The 20,685-nt window shown below is 30.9% G+C and overlaps 1 protein-coding gene and 1 long non-coding RNA gene across 7 annotated transcripts in view; both read left to right on the forward strand.

Moving 5' to 3' along the window:
* LOC130451589 (mucin-2) overlaps window positions 1–20,685 on the forward strand; it is a 287,468-nt gene that overhangs the window by 126,338 nt on the left and 140,445 nt on the right. The window lies entirely within an intron of this gene.
* Window positions 9,967–11,709, forward strand: LOC130451591 (uncharacterized). The gene is made up of 2 exons (XR_008910759.1): window positions 9,967–10,068; window positions 11,329–11,709. It is a non-coding gene; the product is annotated as an uncharacterized LOC130451591 (long non-coding RNA).

The following is a 20,685-nucleotide window of genomic DNA, read 5'->3' on the forward strand; positions in this document are numbered from 1 at the left end:
AAGAAAGAAAATACTTCGAGTCCATTGAGTCCGATTTTTAGTTAAATTTTTTATAGCATATTACAATAATTCCACATTATATATATTCTTTTAGCATGTGATGAGATCTATATAACAAATAATAATAAAATTTTCTGTTAATATCTATAAATTTCATTTGTCATAAACCAAATGTATAAAAACAAAAACTGAGCGTTAGCAATTTCAGTCCAAATTCTGCATCAGAAGTTGTTATCTCTCTAATATATCCCGTTAACCGCCCCAAACCCTTTCCTAATGGCTCCATTAAATTATATAGTTAGTAGAATCAAAAGGAAATGGTGGAAGGTAGTAATTCAGAGTTTTGCTGGGCCGCCATCAGGCCCCTGGAATCGCACAATCGAGAATTTCAATAGGCGTCGTTGAAACAATTGAAGAAACAATTGAACGCTGCAGTTACAACTCTGACTTGATGCTCGGCAGCGAGAGAAATGCGCCAATTGGAAGCGAATGGTCTACTGTGACGAGAACGGTTAGTTAGTCCGGGTGATGTTGTCAAATAAATTAGAATTTTCACGTTCTAGGGAACAAATAATGTTTAATCAAGCAGAGCTACAGCAAAAAGGAGCAAGCAAACGTGAATAATATCACAAAATTGCCTCAAAATTATCATAAATTTATAATATGAATGATAATTTGCGATAAAATATTTTACTCAAAAATATTAAAATCACAAAACGGTTTCGGTTACAAATATTTAGCAAAACAACATTTTTTAACCGAATTTTGAATAAACAGAACATTTATTTTTCTTGTATATGCCTAATTAAATAAGAAACAAGGAACATTAGTAGATCTTATAGATTCATATTAGTACTTTTGGTTTTGATCCAATGGAAGAAATACTTTCGGCTTCTCATCAATAAAATAACAACAGGAAGTCTCCACCATGACATCAATATGATGATGTAAGAGTGTATTATTTTGAGAAACATTCTAGTAATAAGTATACTTAAGAATATTTACTGACAGTTTTTGTCTTCATACTCTTAGTCTAAAGATACCAAACGTAGACGTATAAGCCTCTAAAAGTGCTTCAGCTTTACCCCAAATCAACTTTATTGATAGTTTGTTTTTTCACTTCAATCAAATAATTCTTTTTAATTTTATTAAAACTGTAGTAAAATATATGTTTACCATTGGTCTTTACTCTATTTGTATTATTTCATTTTAGTATGTCTTATACATAATGATGAAACATTAGACAAAATAATATAATATTGAAACAATTTAGGCCTTGGTCTAGACAGTTTTTTTCTTGAGAAAACTGTTGAGTTTGGTAAACAATAAACTCCGTTTGCACAAAAAACCTAATCGAATGTTTAAGTTTGTAATTGTGTTTCATTAATAATCCCTAATTTAATTAACTCTGAAATATTCCACCCAAATCTAGGAACAAAAAGCATGAGGACTTGGAAACTTTGATGAAAACGAGTATACCGTTTTTGTTCATAAGTATATCTATCCTCCATCATTTGGATTTGATTTTTAGCCGAGACAAAGGTTATTCGGGTGATAATATGTTTATAGTTGTAGTCAGCTACATGACTGACGTATTTTATGATTTCCAAAATTTGTCTGCCCTTTTAGCAACGTCATCAGAAAAGATAAAACTTTCCACGATATATTCGACCCAGTTATCTATTTTAAAAAATAAGCATGACAAGTTCACGCCAGCTGATGACATTGAACTGCAAACCACAAATTACAATATCAATCTCAGAAAAAAATTACGTTAACACGTTACCAGACTTTTTAACTGTGAACGTTTGTATGGCTATTGAAAAATAATGAATATATCAAATATCTCTTTCAGTGAAATAAATCGAGCTCTATTTCCTCTTTGATTGACAGTAGCATGATAAATAAGATTATGCCTTCAAAGGAACTTTTCTCATTGTGCATATAAAAATATATTTTGAGCAGCTTAAAATCGCTTGTGAAATTTGCGTCGCAAATAGAAACGGGGATAAATGATATGGAATTTTCTGGTCGGCCTCATTCTGTAAATATATAAATATTTCAATATAATTATTCGAATGCAAACGGTAAAACGGTTCTCCAAAATGTTGGTTTTTAATTTTTGTTATATAAACTCATCGAGTATTGAGATGAATTTATAAAATAGTTAAAAACAGATATTTATATTTCTAATATATCGTTGTTATATCTGTCTCCTTATTAATCCTATCCGGTAAAACATTTTTGGTCTCATAAGACATAGATGACAAAAAGTTAAATTGGAATCGCTTCCAGTTACATCCAAAATATTTTCGGTTGCCTTCCTGTTAATAACCGATTATGTCCTTATAAAAATGTATATATTTGTAAATTTTTCGTGTCAAGTTGTTTATTTTTAAAATAGATGGATGTTGGCTTGAACATTACCATAATGGAACCATTTTTCGTTTTCTGGCTTACATGATATTTAAACTAACTACTATAAATTTCAACGATTGTCGGAATACTCATTACAGTAAACGCTTCCACTGTTGTTCCCGAATGAGTCAAAAAAGACCAAAACATGAAGCACCTAAATGTCGTAGTGAGTTGCTGCGAGATAAACTTTAAACCATTTCAAGTTACGGAGAATAGCGAGGACTACATTAAAGAGCTTAAAAATCGTCCAAGGATATGGATTCATATTTTGTTTTTTTATGGGAAAACTGTAAGAACAGCCATTTTTTTATATTCTTGAGTGAAAGTTTTTGAGAATTTAACAAAATGATAACACACATATATCAAAATATTAATCTAACAAAAAATATAGAGAAAATAATTTATATTTGTGCGGATATTTCCTTAACACTTGAGACCCCTAAATAGTTTTTAAGTTAATATAAATTGGAAATTATGACTCTTCGTAAGTTTGAAATTGGAATTAATAAAATTTGCCATAGAAATAGAAATTTAATTACATAACGTATCAACAAACATAGCACGACTCTTTGTCAGTTCTTCCTTCCATTTAAACTAACAATAAGACTGGAAAATATATGATGTAATAACTACCAGTTTATAAATTCTTGATTTATAAATCGCTGTTCATTTTCAGACTTTGAATATAAAGATATTGGTTTATAAATAAATCATGGAAATCATCATAAACTAGACTATACCTAACTGATCTTATTTTCTAAGTAGCCCATAACTTACATGAAACCTATCAAAATATTGGAATGTTTCCAGGAACTTTTCCTAGCGGGTTTGAAACCATTTTATTAAAATAATTTAATCAAATTATAAAAAACTTGATAATTTTATAAAAATCACGATCATAAAAACTCATTTTAAGACAACCGGCAGTGTAGGATTTTGATTAAACGACGGTTGCTTTCAAAAGTACACTAATACCCGTAAGATATCACTTGAAATAGACGTTGGCCGACCGTAGGGCGCAATGATAGAAGGGATTAAGGTCCTTTAGGGAACTCTAACGCCGTCCTTAAGGCGTTTACTGTCTGTGCATCTTATGTAAAGATTTATGGTAGGAGTTGCTTCGGTCCAATTTGGTCAGTTTTAGTGATTCCGGTAGACAAACGGCTCACCGGCGCTCACTGATTTTGTCTTTGACAACTTATCATAATTCAAGGATAAGAATCTAAACTCTCCCATGTAAAATTTGATTTCGGGTTATGGAAAAACATGCATTCAGTGTAATAAAAAGGTTTTCGGATTTATTTTTATCTTTTAATCGTATATATTTTAATGGAACTTCCAATAACTCATAGAATAATTTGAATGCGTCGAACGACTATAACACGAAATCGAGATTACATCAGTAAATTGGCGTTAATATTTGAATTGCGTGTACAGTACCTTACGTCTTAATAAAATAAGGTATAATCTGCTATTTTATATACATAACGTATTTTTTACAACTGTTCATTCGTATTCATATTCCACAATTCGTCTCTGACTATCTCGGAGGTAAAATTCATAACCCAACCTCTTCTGTCTAACCGCAAAGTATCTTCAAGACCTGCATATAACCTGAAATATATAAAAATACAATCTTCATTGTAATTTATGCCCCAGCAGCGAACTTGGGTAATTTTTCACGAGCTCATGACAAATGTTAGTTTTCTATTCTACTTTCCTGCAAATGTTTGTTCTGTATCACCGGATGTGTGTGTAGTTCAAAGAATGATGGTGCACTATTTGTTACCTAGATGACACGTACGTTTTTAGAGATAAAAAGCATCTGCATATAAACGTACGATTACATATCGTATTTTACACCAGTGACGGTTCTGGCTTATATTTAGTTCAATTTCACATACTCTTTCAAAACAACGAAATCATAGCATCATTTCAAATAAAAAAAATGTTTTCTATGATTCAGAGTTTTCATATTAAAAAAAGGCATATGCAGTATAAAATAAAAAACATCGCTATCATAATAATTCGCACTAATGACGAAAACTCGATATATTGCATAGTATATCGTAGCAAAGTTACCTAATACATGTCAATCGAGAACAACTCGCAAGAAATGAAAATTTATTAGGACTAACGGAAAGCCAGCTTCCAAAGAAATGAAGAGAGTTGTGGAAGTCTTTCTTTGCAAGGTTCGAGAGGTCATTTTATCTGCAGGAGAAGCCGAAGAACCGATCAAATAAACAGTGTACTTTCAAACAAAACAGACAAGAAACACACCAGGCTGTGAGTCGGTTGACATGGAGGCCGAATTGTGTGTTAATTCAAACAAAATGTATATGATGCCGGGCTAACTTTATTTTTTATGAGCTATAACACAGACAATCGAACTGAAATCTCCAAAACCAATGTTTTATCCACTTAACCCACCTCTTTGAATAATTATTAAATTCGAATATATGAAAATACTTGGAAATTATCATTTCTTTCGTCTTTATAGCGTCGATAATACAATTTGTGACGATTTTGAAGCAGAAAATTTAAATGGCATGTCCAGTAAATCTGAATCGACTAACGTGTAGTTACTAATTTAATAGACATCTAAATTAACACAGACGGGGGGAAAATCGTTTTTAAATTAATCCAATTCGGAATATTAGTAACAGTTGGATGCTTCCCAAAATCCTGAAAAGCTAGTTGAATATTCGCCAGTTCACATCTCGTCCTAATTTTAGAATTATACTGATTAGGATATGCGCACCCCTCTGTGGATTCGCCTATCCCTTTTTTTTTCAATTTTCTACCTATTCCGATTTTTCACCTTCATGACTACAACACGAACGTTTTCCGGATGATTACCTGAATTTTTTATCACTTTTATTATTATTGTGCTCCGATGACTTGTTGCATATTTTCAATTGGATTGTACAAGTTATTTATATTTCCTCGCTAACAATCAGAAACAAGTATTTATGATCTATATCATTTCTTCAATATTCTTTATTAAAAAACACCTTTCCATGCATTTGAACCAATTTTTGTACCACTTTTTCATTCCAACTGAGGTAGCTCCAAAATATACGATTTTCATACTAAAAACTGCTTCTGATGCTGCAAATCTTAGTTTACGTAGTGCTAAACCAAAAAAAGTCATCTCAAGGAATGTCACTAGACATCTTTTTTAAACAATTTAAGCAAAGCATCGATGTTGTGAAGAACACAGTATATTTTTGACTGGCTTTCGCAAACAGCGGTGTAAAATGAGATTTCATGTATATAGTTCATTAATGCACTCTTGTAATAAAACTCCTTGTGAAATAATTGCAATTCCATTGACAGCACATTTAAGTTAACAGAAAATAATACTAATCATTATAAATGACAATTTAAAGTTCACAATTGAAACGTGAGTAACGGCTAGGAACAGTTCCAAGGTCAATATAACAGCCATATGCTTTATTGGTGTCATATTTTGAATCGTTTACTGCATATGCTTTCTCTATCCATACTCACTCCTATATATTCCATGTATATATCTTTTGGAATAATATCTTTAATCCAGTAAAAAAAAATTAGTTGAATTTGGAAATATTTGGTATAATACAGTAGTAATTAGCAATCGTAGATAATAAAATGGATTTTGATTTGAATGTGGAGTTGATTTGCATTCGATTTTTGTTAACTCTATCAATTTAACATAGAATTGTTTTCATTCCAGCAACTAGGTACCTTCTAACTAGTCTGGAAATTATTGTTGATAATTGAATATTATTAGTTCTGATCAAATTGTATGATGTATTATATTTCAGTTAAGTAGAATAATAGGATTATAGAATTGAATATGAATGGAATCATCGCATTTTTTGTCAGATTTATTTTACCAGTTCAATGAAAAGAAATTTTGTTTTTCATGACACGATAAGAAAAAACTTGAGAACAATGTAGAGTGATGTTTGTTTGATAGTGTATTTCTTGTATTTCCGGACAGTGAAATAAGAGCAGCAAGAAACGGAAGAGGAGGTTATAAATCAAGAAATGAAAGTGTGTATATGTAAGGCATTTTATGGAAGTTCGTCGTAAAACCAGAACGACGCAATGTAGAAGTGGAGTAAAAAGTGGAAATGGCGATATACGATACTACCCATTTCTGAGATTGACATTCCATGCTTCAATTTATTTAAGCAGGAACGTTCGTTAATAGGGATGATTGTTGAGATTAGTGTACTGTCCATACGAGACAGCTATGGTAATGTCATTGACAATAACAGACTAACATAGAAATATATAAAACATGAAAATAAAATAATTGACTTGTAAAACTGTCTTGAAAAAGTATCGATTGAAAATATTGTACCCTCATAATATATTGAGAATAGATCATTTTAAACTCACACGTTAATTAGTTTCCAAAATCCCGAATAAGTATGGCTACTGTATCAAATACTGAAAGAATAATACAAGTAAAAATAACAAATTGCCAGATTTAGCTTTGATTTTTATATAGAAAACTATTTAAGTATATTAACCAATTATCCTTATCAACATGTTCTTTTCTTTGATTTCATGACATTTGGAAATGAATGGATGACTGAATAAATCTGTATTTTTGAAAAATACTCTTTTTCGTATACTATCAATTAGGAAAATGTTGTAATGCTGTTTCAGAATGATGTACATAGGTTAGTGAGACCAAAGGAAAATACTCAGTCAAGGGGAATTTATCAAAGCACGCAGCACGTTATAAGTTTGATAAAATAGTCAAATGGATGCTGTTTAATGAAATATCAATGACTACAGTAAAGCAAATTATAGAGATTGTATCATAAATGCAATGTCCACTTTTTTTCGTATTCTATGTTTTCAACAAAATTTCAGCAAGATATTTGACCTTTGTAAAATCTTTGGGTTTAGATACCTCTTTGAATTCAAATTTCACGTAAGAAGTTGAGTTAATGCTGGATGTGATAGGAGCTCTTCAATATTATTAAGCAGGCAAGACCTTCATAAAACTATTTTTTGGGCTTTGTCACTTTCTCAGTATGTGGTTTAGCGCTGTATTTCGGTTAACTAAACCTGGACCATATGGAATGATTTCAAAGTACACTTAACCTTTATAATTCCACCAGACACACAAGAAGACATTCTACTTCTTTTTGCTACGGGCTCTGGTAATTGTCTTTTGTCTAATCACTAATTTTCCATGTGCGAGTGGTTTAGATAAATCCACTTTTCATGGCAAGTAATAGTGCGTCTAATAAAACAAATAAATGGAGAATGATTAGAAGAAATTACAGCAATTATACTCTTCATAAAATTAGAGACTAGTCGTAACAAATGATGTTTAAATTGGGCGTAGGAATTTTCACAAATGAAACTGACACCCTCTGTATAATAAAATTATACATTAATACGAATGTAACAATAGGTATCTACAGACCACTTTCAACCGATCTCAGAACATTTAATTTATAAAATAATTAATATTATTCGGTATCTTTTTGAGACTGCTATCCGTCGAAAAATTCTGTTGAACGGCTGTGTATTTATATCCAAAGAAAAATTTAAGCGTCATCATTTTATGACCAGCTTGTTCACGCCTCCTGAATCGAGACAACTTGTGTCGCAGATGATCATAAAAATTTTGCGAAAGCATATACGAATGGCGTAATCAACTTCAAAAACAGCTGAGTTTACTTTATGTGATAAAATTTGTTCTCAAAGTTACGACATTAGGTATAAGTCTATATTACCGATTTATGCTCAATGCCAAAACCACATATTAGTTTGAAATGGTGAATCGACCAATAACTTGGAATAACGAGATAAAATGACACAATTTTCATTTCACAATTTATTGAAACACAAAAACGAATAGAACATTTTTAGACTTGTTTTCACAAATCCTTTTCAGAAATAGCTCAGTCCTAAGTTTTTGGAAGTTAGAGATGTGCGGAAGGCACTCGGTTATTATATGAACCAAACCGCTCTGAATTGATTGAAATTACGTACAAAAAACATCATAAAATTATTCATTCAACTTACCTGTTAGCAATTGTCAGTTGAGTTTGATAAAATTCTTTAGTCGAACTACTTTTGTACTAAATGAGTCTAACGCATTAGTTTAACTCAATATTTTTCGAGAATGACAAAGCTATTCCTAAATACCGAGATATTTTCATTAATTTGTCATCTGAGACTTTTCACTATGAAACTGAAAATGAAAAAATAATATGTAGTTTAACCATGAGTATAATCATTTTTTATTAATTTTCTAGTTGTAATTAATCTTTTAGAAATCTAAATTATGATGTCATATTTTGATTTCAAGATGGGTCACATTTTTCGTAATCATTCTGAGAGAATTCAAGGCGTTTGCCCTTTTCTGTCGTACGCCAGTTCCTTAAATTCCGGCCTGCTGTGAAAGGAAGTTCTCTTAGGGTGTGACCCGCACAATAACTCATAATTCAATAATGGCTGGGTACCCTGCGGGAGATTCGAAATGTGAGATATATACGAAAGTTTTGCCGGTTAACTAAAGACCCGACTTATAAGAGTGACAGAGGCCAACTCATGGACGGGCAACTCTCCTGCTGGAATATATTGTAAAGATGAGATTTGTTCCGTGCCTTTACGTAAAATTATTTCCAAAAAGTTGAAAGGGTTTCAAACACCTCTGTAATTAAATAGGTTGTATTCAAAACAAGCTATGTGCGATATATTTGACGGTGGAATGTTGTCTAGTATTTTCAAGAAGTAGATATTTTTTCACATGAAATATGTTCAAACAAGGAGTACAGGTGATATGGTAAGCACTTGACTGTGGATGAAATTGAACTTAACAATGAACTTAAAGTACTTTATTGCGGAAAAATAGCTCTGACGCTGTTCTGTCAAACTTTTATATGTATTGTGAGAGTATATAAACATACTTCGATTTAATTAGACTTGGCTAAGCATATTTCTCCCGCTGATGGCTGAAACTACATGAAGATATTCTTCTATTAGTCTCCCAATTCATTCAATAGCATTATGAATGAGTAATTATTTTGTCAGAACGATTTGTAGGCTTAAGGTTGTGGAATTTGATTAAAACGATCACATCTTCTGATAAATAATGGATCAAAATAAGAGCCAAGTGCTGTTGGAAGAAGATAAATCTATTCCATGTTTCATTTGGGCACGATTAAATAAATAGCAAGAAAGTATACGGTAATTATACTTTCGCAGCAACTACTTCCTTTTGTGAAAATGTCATACTCAAGTATTCATACCATACACACTATCTTATTGGATTGTTCGGGATCATATTTCAATCTGTATTTATCGTTACTGCTTAGACTAGCGTGGATTAGCTCTGCAAAATGATTATCCTCATTTACTATAAAACAAATAGTTGCGATCCTTTCATTGCCGGTATATTTTATCGAAGTAATGTCAAAACAAATTTTTGTCAATACACTATCAGGATATCAGCAATTTAATGCATAGAAACCGGTAAATTCTTCTATAATTTTACGATCTTGATCACCTTGGTTGATGTTGATATACTCTGTATAAAAATGAAACTTGAACTTACATTTGTATTGTCTGTTGTTTGGAGTGGTTTGAGGACAGGTGTATCACAAGTTAATAAACATACAGTATTCTGATGTAAGTATATATCAATAAAAATACTGAATATTCTCTTGATATTAATGTATATTTTGTAGACTTTTTCTATTTAAGAATATTAATTATTCTTCCATAATTTCAATGGAAAAAAATATTTTCATATACTTACGAGTGTATTCACTTCACAAACGTTTTCGTATCATTAAATTTAACTCAATTAGTTAATCCAACACATCGAACTGAAATCAATATTATGAGACTATTTGTCCAGCTCGTTTGCTGAAATACGGATGGAGGTTTGTAAGCAATCAAACATAAAAACGAATTATGAGCTTGAACATCGCCTTATTTAATTGAAAGGATTTCTTTCTATTATTAGACCGTGAGTGGAAGTGTATATCCTTAAAGTTTTATCAATGTCAACGAAGACTAAAGAAAGAAAGAAATATTGGGTTATGATTGATTTAAATAGAGAGTAAAAGGAAAAAGATGTCGATGTATTAATTGGTTTCTATGGTTTGTCCGTCTAATTAATTTTACATTATCCATTAAATCTTGTAAGTGAAGACACAACTTAATTTTAAAAATCAGAATTCAATGTTCTATTAGGTAATTGGTTTTTTATTGTCCCAGTAACCATTCGATAATATCAAGAAATCATCGATATTATAACTTTCGTGAATCTTTTACTAATGGGACACACAAAACCGATCAATTTAAAAAATTCAAACTTTTCTTTAGCCCACCCTTTCCAAGATGTCACCCTTAAAAGGTGGAAATTTTCATCCACTCTGAAAGGACTAACCACGAATATTTTTTCAATATTCCTGTTACATTATATGGGGGTGAAATTTGTTACCCTTCCTTTATTTCATGTAAAAAATTTTTTCCAAGAAGTTTTACATCGTTACCGTTTTCCACTCAATTTATTAAAATAATTATAAATTATAGTATTTATGTTTTATATGTTATATATGGTTTTGGGACTTCTAGTAATGAATTTATTTCATAAAACTTCATCTTCAATATGAAATAAGGGTTGCAAATTCCACCCCATTATAATGTAACAGGAATATTGAAAAAATACACAATTGGACAAAAATTACAGTTTTTAGCTTTACTGAAAAAATGAAAAATCAATTTTAGTCACCACCTTTTAAGAGTGATTTTTCAGAAAGGGGTGGGCTGAGGAAATTTTGTTATAGGAAAGACCCATCTTTATTTCATACGAGCCTCCTAAATAAATTTAGAAACATCCAATATTTTTAAATGTCTAACTCTCCATATTTTTGATTGCAGGAAATATCTGATATCGATCGTTCTATTGTTAAGTATATACTTTGTGATGTCTGCAGATAGAGAATCTAGTTGTAATTGCTTTGAAGAATTTCGACCGAAACTGGAAAACGGTCACTGGTTATGCCGAGGTATCAAAAATTTCAGAATATTCAGTTGTGGTGAAGAAAAACCTCCCCTCTGTCAATGTTTTTCCAAAGGAAAAAAAATTGTCTTGGATCTTGGCGAAACATCATGTACCGACTCTGCAAACCAATATGACAGTATATTTTGCGCACCTTCTAGCGACTGGGACGCATATTTTGACCGACATCCTGCGAAAAGAATTTATTTTTAGTTCAATTTCGGTTTTCAGATTATTCATAAATTATATCTTATTGAATATTACCGAGTATTTTTCATGACCTTAGCTAGAGGTTTGAATCTATTGATATCATACCATCTTGGTTTCATTTAAGTTTCAAATTTCAATGAAACTCCTCTATATTTCTTCTACAATTATCTTAGAAGATGTGATATAGTCACCCATGATTGGTGTCTATGAAACCGAATCTGATAATATTGCTTCAGTTACCATTGAAGTAAAGAAATATTTGTTCCAATTCTTGGTAAAGTTCAAGGTGTAATAGAGCCAAACACAAACTTAGTTTCCAGAGCATTGTAATGGAATATAAAGAAGTGAATTAAAAAATTATATCAAAAGGGACATCATTGTGCTCGTGTCCCTATGATCTCTTATTTTTGTAGTTATCTTAAAAGAGGAGATTTTGAGTTTAGTTATAACATCTTGTCACAGAAAAAGTGCCTCTATGACATTTATAATAAATACACGTGAAAAATAAGACGAACAAACCTCTGAGAAATCATTAGTTCTGAAGATATGATCTGAATCAAAAACAAATTTCATCAATTTACTAAACTTAATCAATTACAAACTAAATAATAATTAGATGGTAACTATAGAAGGAAAATGAGTTCGTGTTCATAAGATCTGTGTAATCAAAAGAGTGAAGCCTGTTAGAGAAATTACATTCTTGATATGGTATACTTTAGCAAAAGCGTTAAGTTTTAAGCCATTAAAATAATTGCTTTTCTAGATCATTACGTGGAAACTAGTTTAGTGAATGTATTTTAATGTACAATACACTTTTTAGACTTATTATTTGAAAATAAACTTGAAATTAACTACTCTTATCCAGGATGTAATAAAAAAAATGTCTTCTCTGTACATTCTGTTAAGCTATTGACTCTTCCAAAGTGAGGCCTTATAGATAAGATGCTTCTTAACATAATTTTGAAAATTTGAACAGCCACAGATTATGATAGATTGGTCTTAATCTAAAAATATTCTTTGTGGCCATCAATTTTGTAAATGTATAGTTGCAAAAACATTTTTTATTGATAATATTTTCCTGTGCATATTATATTATAATGAAATTATGGCTCTTAAAAAGGCTAATTAATAGATGGAAAAAGGATGATATAGAACGAACAATAAGAAAAATATACAAAATAATATGCAATGATGTAATTTTGTGATATGTAATGATACTTTTTCTACTTTTCTTTGGTACTAGGTACAATGCTTTATAGGTAAAACACGTTATTTAGGAAAATACATCCTTAAAACACTAAACACTGACTGTCTTTTATGAACCGACTGTAAATGCTCCATAGGAAGAAATCGGAAATTCGTTGTGGCCATTCCATTGCTCCTCTTCGAAGAATCCATCTGCCAGGAAATCCAGACACTGTCTAACTTTAAGAAACTAATTTAAAGCAGCTCCATCTTATTGGAAGTGAACAAGTTCTTCTGGAAAAATCATGTTACCAACCATTTGATTTCCAAACTGTTATTAAGATTTATTTTCCAAAGTTCCAGAAAAACTATTCACAGGAATACCTGTATATGGCTTTCCCTAAAAATTCGCATAGCTCGTTTAACAATTTGTTAAGAATTCGATAATAAAAACATACAGTCAGCAGTAGAACTGATATCATGCAATGTAATCTAGTGGTTTGATTCATAGAAAACGTCGTAGTTTTACAAAATTGAGGCCCTTGAAATCGTCATCAAAAACTGTAGTATTTTATATAATATGAAATTTTCTTAACTGTAGCGCTTTCGTTACTGTCTCGTGAGACATTCCTACTTGGCGTACAACACTGCGAAATGATGCGAAAGACAAATGTGTCTAAAAATACTATTTGTTCTGTTTCATCCAAACCTCGGCGATTATATCTTCTTTTTTGGTCAGCAACGAAACAACCATTAATTCAAAGACATGAATGATTTAAAATCCGTTTAAATATCGTTTTGCTTGCAGATATTTCACATATTCCTCGTAAGAGAATAATTTCAAGAATGCTATACTTGGGCTGAATTTTTTGTTCTAAATTTCAACCTGTTAGATAAATTGGGTACATTATATTTTTTCTAATGAAAATTTTAATATAATACAAATATTATGCTTACTTGTTATTTTATTTATCTTACCTAAAATAGGCTCATAAATTTCATTAGATTTCTAGCGACTTACTGAAAAAAGATCAAGTCGTACTCTTGAAAAGCCTTTAGTATGAAGTATAAATGTAATTTAACTGAGAACAAGCCTTCAAACTGTCTACTCTAGAAATATGTATACGTGGCTTCGTATATTTTGACACTGTATTTTCCCTTTTTACAGTTTTGTTGCTTTTGAGTAAATGTTTTTTGACGATTGTGCTCAATATCAGACAATGAAAATATTATGTAACATTTACAATTCTGATATACAAGGGTTGCTACTTGAGTTTTGAGATCCACATATAAAAACAAATATTTATAATTTGATATGGCTTTATTGTTATTCAAAATACTCTCTTTTAATATCATTACAGTTTTACATGCAGATGAACCAATTGTCGAAGCATTTTTTCCATTCCGGTTGAAGTACATCCAAACATGTGAATTGAAAGCATCAACCGCTTCTTCGTGTGTACAAAAACGTTGATTTCGCAATATTTTTGATCTGCAGGAGTAAAAAGAAATCATTGGATCCTAAACAAGGACTGTAAGGCGGATGACCCATCAATTCGATGTTTAACTGTTCAAAAAAGTTTTTGTTTTAACTGATATATTAAAGCTCGCATTGTTGTGGTGAAAAATGATTGGTTTTCCTGATTTTCTGACAAATAAAATCTTGGTGTACCATTCAGATAGTATGGTAGTGCCGTAACCAGTTATTCCGAAAAAACAGGCGACCATTTTCTTCAAAGAGCTTCCTTCATGCGTGAAAAACTTTTGTTGAATTTGGCTCTTCTAGGAAGACCCATTCAGTCGATTGTTGTTAAATTTCGGGTTCATATACATAGATTCAGGACTCGTAGTCTAACACAATCTTATACACGTGTATTCGGAAAACCACGGTGGCTCGAGATGGTGCTTCATCACCAAAAATCGAAGCGAGATTATCGGTACATTACAGTTGGTTTAGTCCACGTCGAAAATCATAGAAAATTCATTGTACGAAAATTTAAAAATCTAATTCCATTTTTTGACCAAAATGAATATTTCCAGTGTCTGCACAAACAACTCAGATGCACTCGTATGAATCACGTTCTGAGTACGTTCACAATTAAGGATGTCAAACTTTATGATGGTAATGTTAGATTTGATAAATTCACATCAGTGTTGCTATATCTCAAAACTCGAGTAGCAACTCTCGTATAAATAAATACTTCCAACAATACACAAATATAAGAATACTATCTGCTTCGAAGATACGTCTGTCATCTGTTGTGAAATTCAAGTTTAATTTATGAATTTATATTCGGTAGATACCTTGTGCTTTGTGGGTTTATAAAAACAAAAATATAAAAGTTCAATTTTATACTAACGAAAAATATTATATGAATAATAAATTATATACCAGCATATTATGAGTAAGATGAGTAGAATGAAGAAGATATTATTAAAAAAATAGATAACAGTTTTGTTACTTATTTATGTTTATGTTTATGTTTATTTAGTTTATATAAAATCTGGATGTTTTTGAAAAAAATCGTCCCATTCTTCCACGTTTTCACACGGCCATCGCATGAATTCCTGCCCTTTCCTATAACGTGTACACCAAGTTCCTGAAAACAATATAATTGCTATCTTTGTTGAAATTTCCATATATTATAAAATATTAAGTAACATAATAATGGTAATTTATTTCTAAACAAGACTGATTGTGAATTATTCATAGAAACCAATTTGAGATTATTCAAATATATTTTGATTAAATGATTTCATCAGTCATATATTGTACTTTTTCTATGATTGTGTATCGATTGTAGGAGAAATTTTCAATAAAAATTATTACAAAAGTGTTAAAATTGATTTACCATATTAAACAGAGAAGAAGCTGCCATTGCGATTTACAGATCCTACATAAAGTAGCAAATAAGATGAGTTGAATATTAGTGATGAGCAAAATAAATTTAGAATAATTTCAAAAAATTTATGAGCCTCACAACATTCCTTAAATCATCTGATTGATTCGCTTATATTGCTTGAATATGCCTCTAGCTATTAAATGAAATTGTGATGAAGGAAAACATAATAGACAGTAATTCACTTGATTATTGATCTGCACGTATCGGCAACATAATTGTAATTCAATGACTGATTGGTAAAGAGAAATCGTGTCTGTTCCAGAAGTAGGTTTCATATGATTTTGACAGCATTTCCAATAGATATATTTCGGAGCAATAATAATAATACTCATTAACTCCTGTTGTTTATCTATTTACGTGCAATGATTGATTTAATATTGCTAGTAACTTAAAATGTTTATTTCAGTTATATTCATCAATTTATGAGCTTTTCTCAAATTTTCATGCAAAATAAAGCCTCTATATTATCATAATGTGATATATTTAAAATATCATCTAGATGCTGCAACTTCACTATTTTGTTGATTTTGACTGGTTCCTACTCTGATATAGAACATAAAAATATGAATGCCAAAACAAATTTGCATGACCTTTGTACAACCTTTTTTCATTACAGTTTTAACATGTTATATAAATTTTAATGCTTTAATTTTTTATTTCTTAGACCTTTTGATATATTAATGCATCTAAATGTTCTTGATTTTAGGTCTCTTCTGTTTTAAGATTAGTTTTTTTAATAATTTTTGAAAGAAAGATAAAATTTGGCGTCTTGACTTATTATTACATTACCTGTACGGTCTTTCAATATATTACTGACTCTTCCAGAACATTTGCATTTTGGTGACATTATCATATTGCAAGGCATAATGTGAAACTGATTGATCGCTACACATTGAGGTCCATTTTCACTTAAATCGACTTTATAACCTTCCCAGCATCTACATATTCTTGTGTTACCTCGACAGAGACTAAGGAAGGGTAATATTATCAAAATTGTTTTCCAGAACCTAAAAATTTCAGTACTTTCATCCATCACAATCAGGGTTATGTAGGTACAATGAACAATATGAAGAATATGTTACAATGTATAAATTCGATGTTTGTTATTGATTTAGTGTTATTATACCGGTTTTCATTAAATGACCTTAGTTGGAGAGAAAAGCATTTCAATAAAATCCATGTATGTTTATAATATATAACGGAAGGATTCATTTCTGGTGATTCGATACTTTTTTAGTAACGAGAAATATTGATTCTCCATAAATAACTTCAATATTTTCAGCAGTTTTGTGGGAATAACTTGAAAACCAAGTTTGTCACAAGTTATTACTACCATTACTCATAATCCAGAGCATTGTGTCCTCTCCATTTATTTCATTTCTCAGTATCTGAAATTGATTTCTAAAAATTGAGAATTTAATGTTTTCACAATATATATTACTTTTAGATTATATGTCTGTTTAGTGACATATATTATTATTATAAAAATCATCATGACGTAAAATGGAATTACATTATTAAACTTATCGAACATTATCAACATTGCCAAATAATTTATTCAAACTGATAAGTGGTTTAATCAAAATCAACTGGTAAGATGTACATTCATCGCCTTTTACGAAGTAAAGGAGCAACACTAGTTGCTCTCCAATTACACAATGTGAGCACTCAATAGACTACATGGGTGCGCAGTGCTTCAAACCCATGTATTAAATTGCCTCTCAAATACCATATAAATGTTTGGGCTCCATGAGCTTCAAAATTGTGCATTTATTTCAAATTCATTTCGATTTAGTTAGTGTTTACTTAAAAAAATATTCTCTTATTATTGGATTTGGAGAAAAATGGGAAATACGCATTATTTCTGAATGAAGATGGTATAAAAAGAAGAATAGAAAGAAGGAATATATAGTAAAAAGTATATTTTCAATGAAATGCTCCCAGAGTATTCCTATTTTATATTCAATTAATCAAGTATCTTATATTCTGAACACGGCATCAATTAAACAAATTTGCGACATGTTTTCAAATTCGCCACTTGACACAAAATTTGTTCCAATTGATCCTTGTGTACCAAGCTCAAGAACGTCGAGCCCATGGGTTTCGTGCAAAACCATTTGATATCTAACAGAGACAGAACGTTCCACCAAAATGGTATCATTATTGACCATTATGTCAATTGTCTCACGGACACAGAAATTTTATATAAAATATGGCCGAATTAATGATTTGTAAACTGTGAAAAAATTTAGAAACTTGATCGATTGGTCGATATCAAGGGAGTTTGTGAGAATGTTTATTAAACACAAAGAGGATATACTACATCTTCTGGTTGATAATAATATAGTTACAATAATACACCACATAATAATTCAACGAACACAATGCTGGATACGTCCCCAAGCACGTGTCGATTGAAGACAAAGTTCATATCTGCATCAACGAAATTCACCCACATTTATGTAAAATAGTCATAACGAAAGTTGAAAAACATCATTCCAAAAATACATCAAATTGGGAATGAGAATTATTATTAGAAAAATTGATTCTGAAGTCCAATTATAATTTTTTCAATGAGAAAATATATTCTTTTTTTTTTCGATCACTTACAGTATCCCGTAATATATTTTTGAAATCATTAGCACAACAAAGCATAATTGACTCTTGCGACTTTAAGAAGGAGCTTATTTTCCGATCCAAATGAAGTTAATATCATTAAATACTACAACATGGACTTGTAATTATTTAATATCCGAGAACTGTAGTGGTAGTGACCTAAATGTAAGTAAATTTTGTTTAAATTCAACCCACTCACTAGCAATACACTTTCATCATACTCTTATAAATTACGTACCTAACTGCACTTACATTATTTTTTATTTATTCACAACACGCGAACCGTATCAGAACTATACAATGTCATTGTCTTGTTACTGCAACGCACGCCGATGCTAATCTGAGTCCCGCATTGGAAGACATCGTGCAGATGTGTCTTCTAGATCTAGACAACGGTTTCTAAAGGAACGCTACTTGTGCTAATAAGACAATCGCAATTCAGGACCGGATGAAATAAATTCTTGAATTCATATATTAAAAGTATATGACTATCACCAATACAATGTTTAATAAAATATGTTGTTTCTGATTTAGAAATTTCCCTATAGTATATAGAATGAAAAATGTATACGCTAATATTAATATAATACTTTTCCTCGTATTATGGATATTCACCAAAATTATGGTCCTAAATGAGTATAACAAGTCCAATAACAGAAAAGATCTCTCTACATATTTTTTTTATTAATTTAATATGAATTATCCATGAGAAAAAGACACAAAATTGTATTAGGAAAAAGTTCAGACATATTCGTTTGATCGAACAATGTATAAAAACCTATTAAGTGCAAAGTATGAAGAACCACCAATGTGTTAATGAGTTAATATAAGTAGATAACAACATACTAATTTCATATATCATATTTCATATATCAGTGAAACAATGGCATTTGTTCAAAGTTTCAAAATACAAAATTCCATTAAACAAGTAGATATAGTTTATAAGAAAGAGCGAAAGTCTTATGAGGTTGATGGAAATTATTATACTTGCTCAAAATACTCGGAATATGGTATATTTTATTTTTTTCTTCTCATAATAACCATAATAAACCAATTTATTAAACTATGAATACCACGATTCACGTAAAACAATGATATATGCTACGGACCTGTCTCTCACTCAAATATGTACCACACAATCATAACAATAGGTAATTTTTTCCAGCTACGCTCCACAACGAACATGTGGTTCGCGAAATGGCATAGATAACGCTATTGTCTTGTGTTTTTTCCCATGAAAATAGGAGAAAGTGGGCCACTTATTAAAAATAGAATTTTTCCTATCCTTCGTTAGTTACTCACTTGGCAGATTCTATTATTCGCAAATGGATCTCTGACTAAACAAATTAGTACTTCAGATTTGAAGAGTCTTATCATTTCATATAATTAAGTTGGTGATTTAATTACAATACTAATATCAAAAAAATCATTACAAGCTTCCATGGATTTGGTTGGTTATTGTGGGATAAACTCTTGTGCTTCACTAGTATATTTTATCATTCTGTTTATTTTCATCAAATTGGTTTATGATATTAAGCTTAGTGGCTTCGTGCTATGTTATTCATTATAATAATGGATTAAATCATAAACAAGGTGTGGCTAGGCAAAGATTATGGAATGGCTGACAGATAAAGGAAAATCCTGTGCTATCCCGATGATGCCATAATAAGTGCTGAATATGACTATCTCGACTGAAAAAAATATATGCATCACAACATCCAAAGAGCCCATTAGATGCAATTTAGAACCAGAAGTTCATATAATACAACAGAGAATGAAATACAAGTACCTTGGAATTGACATAACCAGTTATGGAGACGTAGAAAACGAGGTAAGAGGACAAATAGCTAGAGCCAATAAGGTCGCGGGATGTATTCAGAACGTAGTATGGCGGAACAAACTCCTAAGACAAGAAATAAAGGCTGGAATTTACAAAGCGACAATCAGACCTATAATGACCTATACATCATAAACAAGACCAGAAACATTAAAAACATAACAGCCTTGTAGACTCCAGAAATATAAATTCTCAGGCTGATCTCGGGAAAACACTATTAGACCGAAAAAGAAGTGAATGGACATCACAGCGTAAAAAAACAATGGAACCAACAAATGAGTTGAATGATAAAAATTACAAATGATAAATCTCCAATTGGGACAGGGAGTAGTGTCAACCACAAAAGAGGTGGAGTCCTCAATCCAGAGCCAGGATGAGGAGAGATATCGAAGAAGGAACAGCGGTTAGACCTAATATGGAAGGAAGAAGAAGAATTAGTTTATCTATTTTCTCTATATATTCCAGCCAGTCTTTTTCTCTCAATT

The sequence above is a fragment of the Diorhabda sublineata genome, chromosome X (genome assembly GCF_026230105.1).
Source record: "Diorhabda sublineata isolate icDioSubl1.1 chromosome X, icDioSubl1.1, whole genome shotgun sequence".
NCBI classification, from domain to species: Eukaryota; Metazoa; Arthropoda; class Insecta; order Coleoptera; family Chrysomelidae; genus Diorhabda; species Diorhabda sublineata.